This window comes from Pleurodeles waltl, chromosome 8, assembly GCF_031143425.1.
Source record: "Pleurodeles waltl isolate 20211129_DDA chromosome 8, aPleWal1.hap1.20221129, whole genome shotgun sequence".
Taxonomy (NCBI): domain Eukaryota; kingdom Metazoa; phylum Chordata; class Amphibia; order Caudata; family Salamandridae; genus Pleurodeles; species Pleurodeles waltl.
The window spans coordinates 1,043,432,804-1,043,448,315 of record NC_090447.1 but is presented as its reverse complement, the minus strand read 5'-3'; positions in this window follow the sequence as shown (position 1 = coordinate 1,043,448,315).

Genomic DNA, 15,512 nt, shown 5'->3' with positions numbered 1-15,512 from the left:
AGGTACTTACCTGCCCTTACCGATAACCCATTTTCCAACAGCCACATTTGTGGTGTTTTTTTTCTTTTCTGTATCTAGTTGTTCTATCGCATAGGAAAGCATTGCATTTCTTAGCAAGACAGTCTTTTCACTTTGTGCTTTCTTCAAAGCTGCAGCCAGATGGAGTTGCCAGCAAAAGTGGTGCACTGTGTTTCCAACATTCAAATAAGTACACACATCCTTACGTGGGGACATTTTCTGAGAACATCCACTGTTTTATTATAAAACCATTTCTCTGTCCAATGCACGTTAGAGGGAGATTTCAGCTAGATGACCACAACCGCATTTTTAAAAATGTACAGCTTGGCTAGGTCTCCCTAAGTTCCAGCTGGGTGGGTGTGTGTTTGTGAGTCACCATGGATTCTATCAAATTCCACCACCAAAATGTTCCTGTGTTTCACTTTCCTTGTCACCATTTTGCTTCTGGTATGTTTAATCATTCTCATGATTGCATTTAATGCCATTTTGTCTAAGAAGCAGCTGATTCAATAATTCTTATTGAACCATTTGCTGCCTCTATTTGTCTTTACATGTGTGAGACTAATGTAATTGAGAGAAAAGAATGAGATCTGATCCACCACAATTTCCCTGCGAAGTCATTATGTCATGCGCCCAGTTGCCACAAATCATCCTTGCTCTTGGGTGCGGATGAGGAGCTGCTAGTTGTCTGAAAACAAATTAGGCTGACAATCGCCACAGGGTGCGGGAATGGACTCAGCTTCCCTCAATTCAGGTGATGCTGCTGCCCAAATCCAGCAGTCTCATTAGGAAAATGAGATCCAATGCAACAGGTTGTTCTCCAGAGTCAAAGATGACATTTGTTCAGTTTCAGTAGTCTGTGATAAGTAGCCTTGTTTTAATGAAACAGGCAAGTGTTCCTAGATTTGGAGTGGTGGAGGATGTGTACATATTAAGAGATCACCACTTTGCTGACTGTATTCCTCCCATGCTCAAAAGAGACTTTCTGAGAATGAGATATAAAGTCTGTATGCAAAGAGGTGTATGGAAGGAGAGGCATATGTACTGCCTGAGTGTCCTTCTAAACCTGGGCTGTGTGTGCCCACAAATTTTAATTTGTGCAACACGCAACAGATTTTTTGGGAACAAATGTGAATGCAAATGTAAACTGTCTGGTTTGTATCATTTTTTATCTTTTGTTCATATTTTACAGTTTATATTAGTTGATATAGCTAGTTAGAGCTGTTATGTTTGTAGGTATAGTTTTGTATTTACTTCTAATTGGTTTCTGTTTTAATTTTAGTTAAAAAATATGTGCTGGCAATGTGTGTAAACTGGCGCTTGGCTAGTGGTGTACGTGGACTGGCACTTGGTTGATGTGTGTGTACGGGCATTTGGATGGTAGTGTGCATGAGCTGGCACTTGGTTGGCGGTGTGTGTGAATTGGCACTTGGCTGGCTGCGTATATGAGCTGGCATTTGGCAGGCAGAGAGTGAGTAGTGACTTGCTGTCGCTACATACACGGCTAGCCAAATGCCAGGCCACACTCTCTGTCACCTGGAAGCCAATGTGATTCCTATGTCAGTCATGTGGTTGTATGAAAGTGGTGGGCCCTCGAATATCACTGTATGTTAATGTGAGTGTTGTAATGTGCTGGGCCTGCGGCTGCTGGTGTGAATGGTCTTGCGTGTGTCACATATGGAGCTGTGTGAATGGCCTGTAAAGCGGTTGGTGTCTTGTTGCGGCTTTACAGCTCACAAGCTATGGGTCACTGGTTCATTTTTTTTACCTTTCAATTATTAACAGTGCATTTCATTTTTATGAAATCTCTTGTAAATAAAATTTTAAGTTCCGAACCTTCTCTCACACTTGTGCCAAATCCATTCATTATATGTGTGCACTTGAGGAAGAGATGGTTGTGAGAAAATATTTGTCTTTTCTGTCTATTTCTGCCAGAGTGTACATTGTCTATACATTGTGTGTGCTGGGCCAGTGGCTGGTGGTGTGAATGGTTGTGTGTGTCACATATGAAAGGTGTGTGAATGGCCTGTAAAGCAGTTGGTGCCAAGTTGTGGCGTTACGGCTCACAAGCTGAGTCATTGGTTTAGGTTTTTGACATTTCAATTATTAACAGTGTATTTCATTTTTGTGAAATCTCTTCTTAATAAAAGTTATGTTCTGAACAAAGCCAACCAACATGTGTGTGTACTTGAGGAATAGATAGTTGTGAATTAGTATTTGTCTTTTCTGTCTTTCTCTGCCAGGATATACATTGTCTTTAAGGAAAATGTACCAATTCTAGAAATTTTCATAAACCAGACACACCGGGGAGTACAGGGTGGTATTCCTCTTGTGGATCCCAAAAAGTTTTCTTAGTGTGCAAACCTCAATATGTGATTAAAATCACACATTTTACTTCCTATTATGTGCCATATTCTTCCCGGATTCAGAAGTAAATCACAATAGGCCAGATACAGGTAGCATTTTGAATGGTGCAAACTGTGAAAATCGCAGTTTAGGCCATGCAAAATGTGCATTGCGATGCTCATTCCCATTTTGCGAGTCGGTACCGACTCGCAAAATGGGAATCCGACTCGCAAATAGGAAGGGGTGTCCCCTTCCTATTTGCGACTCGCACTGCAATGCTAAATTGCTTTGTGACCGCGAACGCGGGCGCAAAGCAATTTGCAGTTACGCCAGTGTCACACTGGTGGTAACCCATTCACAAAAGGGAAGGGGTCCCCATGGGACCCTTTCCCCTTTGTGAATGTTGCTAGAAAAGTTTTTTCAGAGCAGGCAGTGGTCCAACTCTGAAAAAATGAAACCAAATGGTTTTAAGGAAAACGGGCTGCAATACCAAAAAAAAACAGCAGACCACCATCCCTATGAGTACCGGGAATCGCTATGGGGTCGCAAAATGCAACCCACCTCATTAATATTAATGAGGTGGGTCTTTGCGACCCCATAGCGATTTGCAGACGGTGTCTGAGACAATGTTCTGCATCTGATTTTGCGACTCGGAAATTGCGAGTCGCACTGACTCGCAATTTCCGATTCGCAAAATCAGACATTGCTACATCTGGCCCAATATTCCTACCACCTAGTGTTTCCTCACTGGTCCGAATAAAAAATTCTGCCCCACTTGTGTGTCTGGGTCTAGTGCCATTGACAGGAACTGATCAAACGAATATAGTTTGAGTCCTTGCAAAGGGACCCTCCTTGAACTTGGTTTCATTTGTTTTGGTGCAGGCACTAGGCCTGCCACACAAGTGAGGTACCATGTTTATTGAGAGACTTGAGGGATTGGCAGGCGGATGAAGCTTTTTTGCTCCCAGCGGATACTAGAATTTTCAGCACAAAAGTGTGAGGAAAATGTGAGGAAAATGTGTTTTTTTAGTCAAAGTGTGAGGTTTGCAAAGGCTTCTGGGTAAATAACTGTGTTGAGAGCCACACCAGTCAACCCACCCTGAATATCCCTAGCTGTCTAGTTTTCAGAAATGTACAGGTTGGCTAGGTTTTTCTAGGTGCCAGCTGAGCTAGGGTCCAAATTCAAGAGCTACCCACATTGGAAAAAGAGGGTCAGTTCTGAGTGGAAAAACAGCTGATTCCATGTTGGGTTTTTGGGCATTTCCTGTCATGGGCACTAGGTCCACCCACTCAAGTGAGATACCATTTTTATTGGGAGACTTGGTGGAATGCCTCATGGAAGAAAGTTTGTTCCTCTCCATGGATTCTAGAACTTTCCATCACAGAAATGTGAGGAAAATGTATTTTTTGTCAAAGTTTGAAGTTTACAAGGGATTCTGGGTAATGAAACATTGTGAGAGAGACACTCAAGTCAGCTCTTCCTGGATACCCCTTGGGATCTAGTTTTTAGAAATGTACAGTTTGGTGAGGTTTTCTTAAGTGCCACCTGAGCTAGGGTCTACAATATAGAGCTACCCATTTTGGGGAAAGAGTGTGTTTTGGGTGGTATAGGGTGCTCCATCCATGTTGTGGTTCTGGCCGTTTCCTGTTGCAGGCACCAGGACTATCAACACAACTGAGGTACCATTTTTATCGGGAGACTTGGGGAATGCCGGGTGGATGGAAGTTTGTGGCATCTCATGTATTCTAGAACTTTTCATCACAGAAATATGAGGAAAATGTATTTGTTAGTCGAAGTTTGAGGTTTGCAAAGGATTCTGAGTAACTAAACATGGCAAGAGCCATGCAAGTAAGATTACCCTGGATATGGCTATGTGTCTAGTTTTCAAAAATGTTCAGGTTAGCTAGGTTTCTCTAGATGCCAGCTGAGCTAGGGTCCAAAATCTAGAGCTACCTATTTTGGGAAAAGAGGCTAAGTTTTAGGTGGTTTGATGGGCTGTATTCATGTTGCATTTTGGGCCGTTTCCCTGTCACTGGTACTAGGCCCACCCACACAAATGAGGTGCCATTTTTATCAGGATACTTGAGCGGGCATAGAGTAGTATAACAATTATTATTACACGAAGGATTTTGCTGCATTTCAAATTTAAACCAGTGTATAAGAAAGATGACATTTAAAAAATACCCTCCAAATCCTGTGCTAGCACGGATATCCACATATTCAGCAATGTATAACTAACCACTGCTCTTAATCTATACATATTGTGCTCATTTCAGAAATACGTCTTTTCTTGATACCAATTTTTCACACTGCCTATTTCACTATAAGAATTGGTCTATACTCGGTGCTCAATGAAAATCCATTGTATGGTGCAGCTAAGTTTCTAACTTTGGGTACCTTGGGTTTTTGGAGAATCTTTAAATTAAACCCTATATATCCCTGCATCCGGAGGAGTCTACCAGGCATAATGTTATATTGCTTTTGCCAATTTATCATTGTGACAAAAAGTTACAGATGAAAATTTCGTCACAAATGCTACTTTTTTCCTACGAAAACATGTCTTCATTTCAACAGTTAATTTCCTTGGGAAAAACCTGAGGGATATTCACATATGACCCCTTGCTGAATTTGGAATGTAGTTTTCAGAAATGTATAGCTATTCTGAATCACCAATGGATTTCACTCTGGTTTCCACCACAAACTGGAATTAAGGTGAAAGCACAAAAAATAGGGAAAATAGGCAACCTCTCAGAAAAATGCCAAAAATGTGGTACAAAATTAGGTTATTTGATTCAGCGCTGCATGTTCCTGGAAGCTGGGAAGCTGGTGACATCAGTACAGTAAACCGTTCATGGATGTCATTTTGAGGAAAGAAAACAGCACTTTTTCCCTATTTTATAAAAAAAAAAAAATCAAAACTTCGCTATAGTTTGCCTATTTTTCAGTCCCATTCAGGAGATTCCACAAACCCTGGGTATCTTTAGAATCCCCGGGATATTGAAAAAATAGGACACAAGTTTGGCATGGGTACCTTATCTAGAAAATAGGTTATGGAGCTCTACGACTGAACTATCCCAAATAGCCAAAAAGGACTAATCACGGGGATGGGGAGGCAGAGGCCTAGCAGTGAAGGGGTTAATGGTAAATGTATTTTATATTTTTAAACAGTTAATATTTTATAATATTGCACAATTATTTGCCAAATGACAGAAAGAGCAAGATACATCAACTCACAGAAGGGAAACAATTACTGTCTTGCATTGGCTACACTTACAGCGAAGAAAGTAAAAGAAAAGAAACAATCAACCGGAAACATGCTAAATATTACTTTAAAGCATGCCAATGGAGGGCCACAAAAAGCAGATGTTGTTAATGTAAAGGAGCGCAACCACCCCCAAATGTCAGAAAAATCGAATTAAAGCATGCACTTTAGGTTTTAAGAAAAACAAGTACCAATTCTTAAGAGCCTACAATTAAAATAATAAAATAATTACTACCAAAAGGACTCAGCCACATCAGAGGCCAGCTACCACCTTTATCCACCATAAAATGCTTAGCAGCTCAAACTAAAATTTCACCACTGACACCCCTCATGCCCCTAGAAGATACCTAGACATCCTAATTGAACACTTAACCACTACACATAATGGGGAACACTCCCTCTCATATGATAACCTAAACAATGAAAATTTAATGTTTACTACCACTGACATGGATGATGGGTGGCACATTCAAAATGTGCCACAAACCATTCACTCATATATACACCATGCATAAGTACAGACACTTGGGAACTAAAATTGAGAATAACACAGTCACCCCCATGTGTTTTTCACCCCTCTTTGCCCTTTGGACTCTGGTAACTGTAATAAGATCTTACAAGGCAATGTTGATATTACCTACAGTTTTGGCCATCCAATACAATATTTTAAGGTCCCTCAGCTCTTTCTAAGAGCAGGGGCCAGAGAAGGTACATTTGCTAATACCAGTACATACGGGGTTGCTTGCAGTGGGAGATCTGAGGTGCAAGTTGAGCATAGGTGAATAAGCTTCACAAATCTGGCATCGTTTTTGCAAACTTATTTTGGCCTTATTCAAGAGCAGATGGACCGATGGTTTTGCCAATGAAGCCTCCTTGATATTCTATTGACAGTATGCATCGTTAGCTGGAATGACATACAGGGTATTCTGTTTTGACAAGTTAGTATCCACTTTGTGGACTAGGTAGGAGGTTTATTTTGTTGACAACTGTTAGACTGCCAGCTAATAATACTTCTACCTCAGTGAGCCTGTTTAAAAGGAGTTGGATGGAATCTTTCACAAGCCCTTGAGCAGACATTGCAGGCTTGAACTTTGTCAAGTGACACAGTAACCACACAGGGTTTGCTGTTACCTTTAGAGTTGGACTTTGATTTGCCCGACATAGAGTTAACAAGGATACAAAATGTACTTTCCTGTGCTTTCCTTTTCTCTTGCTGGGTGGTGGACTGGTTTATTTGGGGAAAATTAAATGTAAAGGTGGACTCTCTGAGATTATGAAAGGTTTTAAAGAAACACATATATTTTCACTGCTCTTCTTATGCCCCCCCTTTCAATTCTGCACTATACCATAAAACACTAATGCATTAAGAGACCCATGTAAATCAGTTACAGCACATAGGGGGTCATTCTGACTTTGACGGGCGGCGGAGGCCGCCCGCCAAAGTCCCGCCGGCAGAATACCGCTGCGCGGTCAAAAGACCGCTGCGGTAATTCTGAGTTTCCCGCTGGGCTGGCAGGCGACCGCCAGAAGGCCGCCCGCCAGCCCAGCGGGAAACCCCCTTCCATGAGGATGCCAGCTCCGAATGGAGCCGGCGGAGTGGAAGGGGTGCGACGGGTGCAGTTGCACCCGTCGCGGTTTTCAGTGTCTGCTTGGCAGACACTGAAAATCTTGGTGGGGCCCTGTTAGGGGGCCCCACGACACCCGTTACTGCCAGCCAGGTTCTGGCGGTCAAAACCGCCAGAACCAGGCTGGCGGTAAGGGGGTCGGAATGCCATGGAGGATTCACTTGGGCAGCGGGAAACCGGCGGGACACCGCCGGTTTCCCGTTTCTGACCGCGGCTGTACCGCCGCGGTCAGAATGCCCATGGGAGCACCGCCAGCCTGTTGGCGGTGCTCCCGTGGTCGTTGGCCCTGGCGGTCCATGACCGCCAGGGTCAGAATGACCCCCATAGTCCTCCAGTCTGTCCTCCACTGCTGAAATTTCCTTATTAATAGCCCCATCACATTCCTTTTAAAACTGGGACTATGATGTTGCATGTATCCCATGATCTAGTAGAGCTTAACAAAGTCACAGCCCCCTTGCAGCCCCTCCTCCTGGTAAGATCAAGTGCAAGCTGTGCAATGGGGTCCTAATCCAGTGGAGAGTTCCATGCTAGAGGTGTGGAAACACACTTTGATGGTTCCAAACAAAGTCACAGTCCCCTCACAACCCCTCCCCCTGGTAGGCGCAAGTGCAGGCTGGACAAAACAGTTCAAGCAAGGTGCAGCATCCTGTGCAACAGGTGTTGAAATGTACTTTCATAGCAATAAACAAAGTAACAGCCCCCTTGCATCTCCTATTCCTGGTAAGGGCAGGTTCAGGCTGGGAAATGGAGTCCAGGCGTTGTGCAGCATCCCACACCACAGGTGTTGAAATGCAGTTTAGTAGCTCCAAACAATTGCACAGCCCCCCTGCAATCCTACCTCCTGGTAAGGACAAGTGTAGGCTGGGCAATGGAGTTCAGGCATGGTGCAGCACAGCACAGATTTTCCTTGTCTTTAATAGTGCCAAATAAAGTCACACCCCTCTCACAGCTCCTATTCCTGGTAAGGGCAAGGGCAAATTAGGCAATGGAGTTCAGGCGTGGTGCAGTGTTCCACACCATGGAGGTTGAAATGCTCTTTGATAGTGCAAAAAATAAAGAGCCATCGAACTGTCCCTCTTCCTGGTAAGGGCAATGGCACCCTGGGCAATGGAGTTATGGCTTGGTACAGCGCCCATGCCTTGTGTGTTGAAATGCAGTTTAACAGCACCAAACAAAGTCACAGCCCTTCTCAGCCTCTACTCCTCATAAAGGGAAGTTCTGTCTGAACAATGGAGTCCTGGTGGGGTTCAATGTCGCACACCTTGGATGTTGAAATGCAATTTTATAGTGCCAAACAAAGTCACAGCCACCTCACAGCCTCTTCTTTTGGAAAGGGCAAATGAATGCCAAACAATAAAGTCTAGGCTTGGTTGTGCACCCATGCGTCAGGTGATGAAACATGCCTTTTACAGCACCAAAGTCACAGCCCTCCCTCCTAGCAGGGACAAGTGCAGGCTGGGCAATAGAGTCCAGGTGTAATGCAGCATCCCATACCAAGGGCCATATTTATACTCCGTTTGCGCCGAAATTGCGTCGTTTTTTTTGACGCAATTTCGACGCAAAACTAACGCCAACTAACGCCATATTTATACTATGGCGTTAGAGGCGAATAGCGCCAAAGTTCCCGGAATGTGCGTCATTTTTTAGCGTGAACCCCTTCCTTGCGTTAATGATATGCAAGGGAGGCGTTCCCGTCTAAAAAATGACTCCCAGGCCTTTACGTGGTATTTATACTCCCGGGCAAAAGAGACGCCCGGGAGTTGGCGTGGCTAAAAACGGCGCATTTGCGCCACTTTTTAACGCCTGCTCAGGGCAGGCGTTAAGGGGCCTGTGGGCTCAAAATGAGCCCACAGGTGCCCTCCCATGCCCCCAGGGACCCCCCCTGCCACCCTTGCCCACCCCAGGAGGACCCCCAAGGATGGAGGGACCCACCCCAGGGACATTCAGGTAAGTTCAGGTAAGTATAATTTTTTTTTTTTTATATTTTGTTTTGGTGGCATAGGGGGGCCTTATTTGTGCCCCCCTACATGCCACTATGCCCAATGACCATGCCCAGGGGACAGAAGTCCCCTGGGCATGGCCATTGGGCAAGGGGGCATGACTCCTATCTTTACAATGATAGGAGTCATGTTGATGGGGGATGGGCGTCGTTAAAAAATGGCGCAAGTCGGGTTAAGACGATTTTTTCGACGTAACCTGACTTGCCCCATTTTAAGACGCCCATGCGCCATTTTCCCCCTACGCCGGCGCTGTCTGGTCTACGTGGTTTTTTCCCACGCAAACCAGGCAGCGCCGGTCTGATTGCGCCGTCTAACGCCATTCCATAAATACGGCGCCCGCATGGCGCTTCAGAATGGCGTTAGACGGCGCAAAACTTTTTGACGCTAAACTGCGTTAGCGCAGTTTAGCGTCAAAAAGTATAAATATGGGCCCACATGTTTTGAAACTTGCTTTAATAGCATCAAATTTACAGCCCCCTCACATACCCTCCTCCTGGTAGGGGCAAATGTAGGCTGGCAATGGAGTCCAGATGTGATACAGCGCCAGAACTAAGCAAAAGTAATTGAGTTTTGTACTTTTAGAGTGATTTAATTTACTATTCCCAACTAATGTAAGCAAAATCAGGGACAAATTTAGGCTTAGGAAGGGTTAGATTTACTATTCCCGCATATTTTTAATTAACCTAAAAAAATTCAATATTTATATTTTCAATAAGTTCTAACGTCATTCTCCTAAACAGCCAACAACCCACTACTAAAATGCTTAAAATATTAATGAACCAATTAAATATTTCTTAAATAATAAATGTATCACCAAATAAATATTATTTTAGTATAAATGAATAACTGTTTTATTATTTAAATAATTTCCGCCCTATCCCCATACAAGGACAAAACCAGCAACTAAACTAGAAATTAGTAATTAAACTGCATATGTTATGAGCTCGGAATTAGCCCAGAGCCTCGTCCAATAGAGGACTGGTCTCAACCCTATCCCTTCTGACATCAGCTGGAAACCCATATCCGGCCTTAGTGGAAGCAAAGGGGTGTTAACAGGGAGACCTGTCAGCTGGCACATAAACTGTTTTTCCTTTCAACAAAGGGCTGCTGCATCCTTATGGCCGCAAAGCTCCATCCTGTAGAGGGTAGCCCCTGCGGCCTGTTGTTAATAATTTTGCAGTGCCGATGATGTTAGACAGAATTTGGAGCTTCTCTGCACTTTTAACCCCCACTTGGGTTGTTCGAGTTTAAGTTTGCACCTATCAATAAGGCAACATCAGTCCAACTGGTCAGTGAGAATCAATCCTAGATACTCAAAAGTGTGCACACGCTCCAACAAGGAGCCTTTAAGTGATGGATCAGGTCTGTTGCTGTGGCAGTGGTTGAAGAACTTGTATTTTGTTTTTGAGATGTCGATTTCCAGGTGCCTCTTAGTTCAAAAAGTGTGGAAGCTGTCTAGAATCCTCTGCAGCCCCATGGGGGATTTGGATATTAATCAAGTATCATCTGCAAACATCAGGGCAAAAATCCTGATGCTGTGAGACTTGAGCATTTCTCTCACACCCATTCAAACAATCAATCAGATCATTAACATAAATTGTAAAAAGGTATGGGGCTAGAGCACATCCTTGTCTGCCCCCTCTTGTGACAGGAAAGTAGTCTGTCAGCTCGCCTAGTTGACCACACCTCACTTAGGCGCAATTGTGCTCATGAAGTCTTGTGATGTTGGCCAGTAAATATTTAAGGTCACCTATATCAGGCATCACTTGCCTGAGCCACAGGATCAGGTCAAATGCAGAGCAGAGATCTAGATACACTACATACAACCTGCCTGAACCACTGTTTTCCCAAAAAGTATTTGGAGGCAGAAGTCCTGATCCAGTGTGCTGGTGCTGTTCCTAAAGCCAGCCTGTAGGGGGATGATCACATTCTTAGCAGCTAGCCATTCTTGTAACCTTTGTAAAAGGATCCTGCTGAATAACTTCTGAGCAGGTTAGTGCGTTAGCATAATAGCTGCGAAGTTTCAAGAGGTGTTTAATTGACCTATTTTTAAGTTATCTAGAAAGTATGCAATGATGTAATGATGCAGATATCTGGGTTCTACACTTCTAGGACATGTATGAAAACTTTGTAGATGAGACACAAACTGCGTATCAGGAGGGATGGTGTAGGGCTACACCTTTGGTTTAAGTGAGGCAGAGATATTTAATGCAATCGTAACAATGCAGAATGAGAAGGCACCAGGTCCCGATGGGGAGCCTGCCGATTGGTTTAAATCAAAACTACACACCTAGTCAAAAAATTTACTAAAGGATAGTAATGCTGTCTGCAGGAAAGATATAACACAGTCCTGGTTTAAAGCTACTATTGTTACTGTGTTTAAAAACAGACCCAAATTGCTACTGACATTTCTCTTATAGACACGATCATGAAGGTCATAGGGTGTCGCGTAGGCTCTCATTATTCTAATGAGACTACTGGATTTGAGCAGCAGATTCGCCTGCGGTGTGTGAGACTGAGTCTTAACCCACTACAGGTGACAGCAGGTATGATTGGGCAGCCGAACGCATGACACAATTGACTCCTCGGGGAAAACGGGGTCACTCAGATCTCATCCATTTCTCTCAGTTATATTAGTCTCACATATACAAGGACAAGCAGAGGCAGTATATTTTTCAATAAGGTTTTAATGATGCAACTACATCTTAGACAATAAAGCATGTACTGCATTAACCAGGGCGATAAAGCTAGACAGGATTACAATTGTGACAAGGAGACAAGGAGAGTAAAGCAGAGAAATAAAGGTACCATATTGTCACTAGAGTCAATAGACTAATTCCTACCTGGGCTATATTAGAGCACAGCGTGTTAAGCTCTAGTTCTGCCCCGCAGGTTCCCCTTGGAAGACATCATCCCCCATACCTGAGCAAAGGCCTGAAGTCTGCATAAGCAGCTGTAGCAAAGCATTTAGCAATCAGCATACAGTTGTTGCCATCTGGCTAGAATCTCCCTGTAACGTGTATGGAACAGGGAAGAAGTTTTATAATAAAACAGCTGACGTTCTGAGAAAATGTCTCGACGTAAGGAAATGTATGTTTCTATGAATACCAAAGACAAAATGTTACCTCTTTTACCCGCAACCTGTCTTACTGCAGCGTTGATAGAAGCACAGAGTGAAAGAAATGTCCTGTTTAAGAACACAGTGCTGTCCTAGGCAAAGACAGAGAGGAACAAACAAGACCACAAATGTGGCTATTGCTAAAATATAAACGAAGCTGAATAAAATATATCTAGGTTAAAGAGCACAGCGGCAGGCCTAGTGTGCTAAAACAACGTGCATGGAGCTATAACTAAAATGGCTACACAACAAGGGAAAGTTATTTGATCTAGGATAGTGGAGTGGACTGAGCAAAATAATTATATTTCTGGGCTTCAATATGGCTTTAGACCTGGTAAAGATACTTTGGATCAGTGTTTGAACCTACAATTGATTATTTGGTAAGTATACTGTGACAAAGAATGGCTTATTGCATTTGGCATTTATGGATCTCACCTCCTCATATGATCGTGTGAATAGAGCAAAATTGTCGAAAATGTTGATTGATATTGGGGTAGATCAATAAATAGGCGGTCATTACAACATTGACGGTAAAAGCCGCTTACCGCCGTGCAGAAGACCGCCAACAGACTGCCGCGGCTGCAGAATTCCGCCACAGCTATTATGACCCACAGCACGGAATCCGCCAATATTCAGACACAAACACACAAGTCCGCCACACCAAAGGTCAGTGATAAACTGGCGAAAACAAAACCGACATCGTCACGCCAACAGAAATACGCCCACACTATCACGACCCACAAATCCACGCGCTCAAAATACACACACATTTACAAAACACTACCACATTGGACAATTCCAAATACACACACCTGATACACATACGTACACTACTCCCACACACCCAATACAATATAAAACCCACACCCACATCACCCACAAACCCCTATGACCACAATTGAGAAAGAAGCACAGAGAGAGACACCACCATCAACAATACTAGCATCCACAGGCACACAACACCATCACCCACATAACTTCCATGCACCTCACACAACACCGAACTACATATCACCACACTTATCACCCCACACACCACTCCACACATCACCCACACCACCCAATGGCACGGCAAAGACACCCCATGTTCTCGGAGGATGAGCTCTGGGTCATGGTGGAGGAAATCGTCCAGGTAGAGCCACAGCTATTCGGGTCACAGTTGCAGCACACCTCCATTGCAAGGAAGATGGAGCTATGGCGAAGAATAGTGGACAGGGTCAATGCAGTGGGACAGCACCTAAGAAATCGGGATGACATCAGGAAGAGGTGGAACGACCTATGGGGGAAGGTGCGTTCCGTGGTCTCAAGACACTACTTTTCGGTTCAGCAGACTGGCGGCGGATCCCAACCTCCTCCACCACAACTAACAACATGGGAGGAGCAGGTCTTGCCGATTCTGCATCTTGAGGGCCTTGCAGGAGTAGCTGGAAGAATGGACTCTGGTAAGTCAAATCTTAACTATTACATCCCCCACCCTACCTGCATGCCATCACATACCCCCACCTTCACCCTCACCCCCATCACTCTAACTCCTCACAACTGTCCCAACATCACAAACCACACATCCTAACACCAACCCCTGCATGCAACAACAAAGCATGGACACCCATCACTAAAGCATGTCCACTGCACATACCCATACAACCCCCTAAACCATCATCACACAAGGTCCCACACAGGAATGCAAGCACTGGGGTACACGGTCACCCACCCATTGCACACCATGGCACACACAGATGTAATAAACATCCTTTTATACCCCTGCAGGACCCCTATCCAACGTCACCGGACAGGAGGGTCCACACATGTCCACACCACCAACAGAAGAGGCCCACAGTGATGACAGCACCTCTGTCCAACTGGATCTAGATGACCAGCCCGGCCCATCGGGGACCTCAGGACAGTCAGTTTCCATCACACAGTCACAGGCCACTACAGAGCTTCCCCCCTCTGGAAACACCAGCACAGCACCCACCCAGTGGGCCCATACCTCCGTCCCCAAGACACATCAATCAGCAGTGTGTCCACCACTACAGGGAACCCAGGCTAACCCACCACCCCAACAACAACAGGGACCTCGGGCAGTGGCAGTGGGCACACAATCCAGTGTACGGAGGCCCAGGAACACAGGGGAACTTGGGGGGCTGCTGTGCGACAGGGGGAGGACAGGGAAGGGAACCCACTCTCCACAAGGCCCTCTCCAACATCATGGGAGCCTACCACCACTCCCAGGCAACAGTACAGGAGACCCAGCACCTGCAGGAGGAACAGTATTTGGGCTTCAGGGAGGAAATCAGAGCCATCAATTCCACCCTGGGCACCATCGTTGGGGTGCTGAAGGAAGTACTCAACACCAGGAGGGACACTGTGGCACTACAAGGGGCCCCAGACACTAGCCTGGATGATGAACTGCCTACCACCTCTTCCCGCGCTAGTGGACAGGAGGCACCGCCACAGGACCACCACACCAGCACCCCAGCCCCTGCAGAGGGAGAACCACCTCGCAAACGGTCCCTGAGATCACGGACAAAGACAGAGAATGATGCCAAGACCCCCACCAAGAAATGAGACCACCCTGAATGCCATCCTTCTGTCCCACTTTATCGCCCTGTCCATCCTTAAACTGCCCCAGCTCCACTTCCTGGACTCTGCCATGGACATTCCTCCACCATCACCCCTCACCATTTTGCTACCCCCTCCAATATTGAGCACTAAAATAAACACCCTTAAAGCACAAAACAATCTGGAGTCAGTCTGTGATTTCAGAATAGTGTATTAGCAATTACAGTGTCAAAAAGCTATTTCATTTGTAATGTCAAAATACCTATGTCACACAGCTGTAGTCCATGAGGAATCAAAGCAGATGTCACACTGTGGGACCCACATCTTTGAAATCGTAAGGGAAAGTGACAACTCAGTGACCATAAACTGGGTGAAAACGATAGACAGTAGAGAGGTAGTAGTGTTAAATGACATGTAGTAGGCAGGTTTGTATTCTTACCTGTGTCTCACTGGAAATATTGCTGGATCACTGAGTCCCTGTTGTCCATGTCTTCTTCTTCTGCTTCCTCGTCTTCACTGTCCACAGGCTTCACAGCTGCAACAACACCGCCATCTGGACCATCCTCCTGCAGAAAAGGCA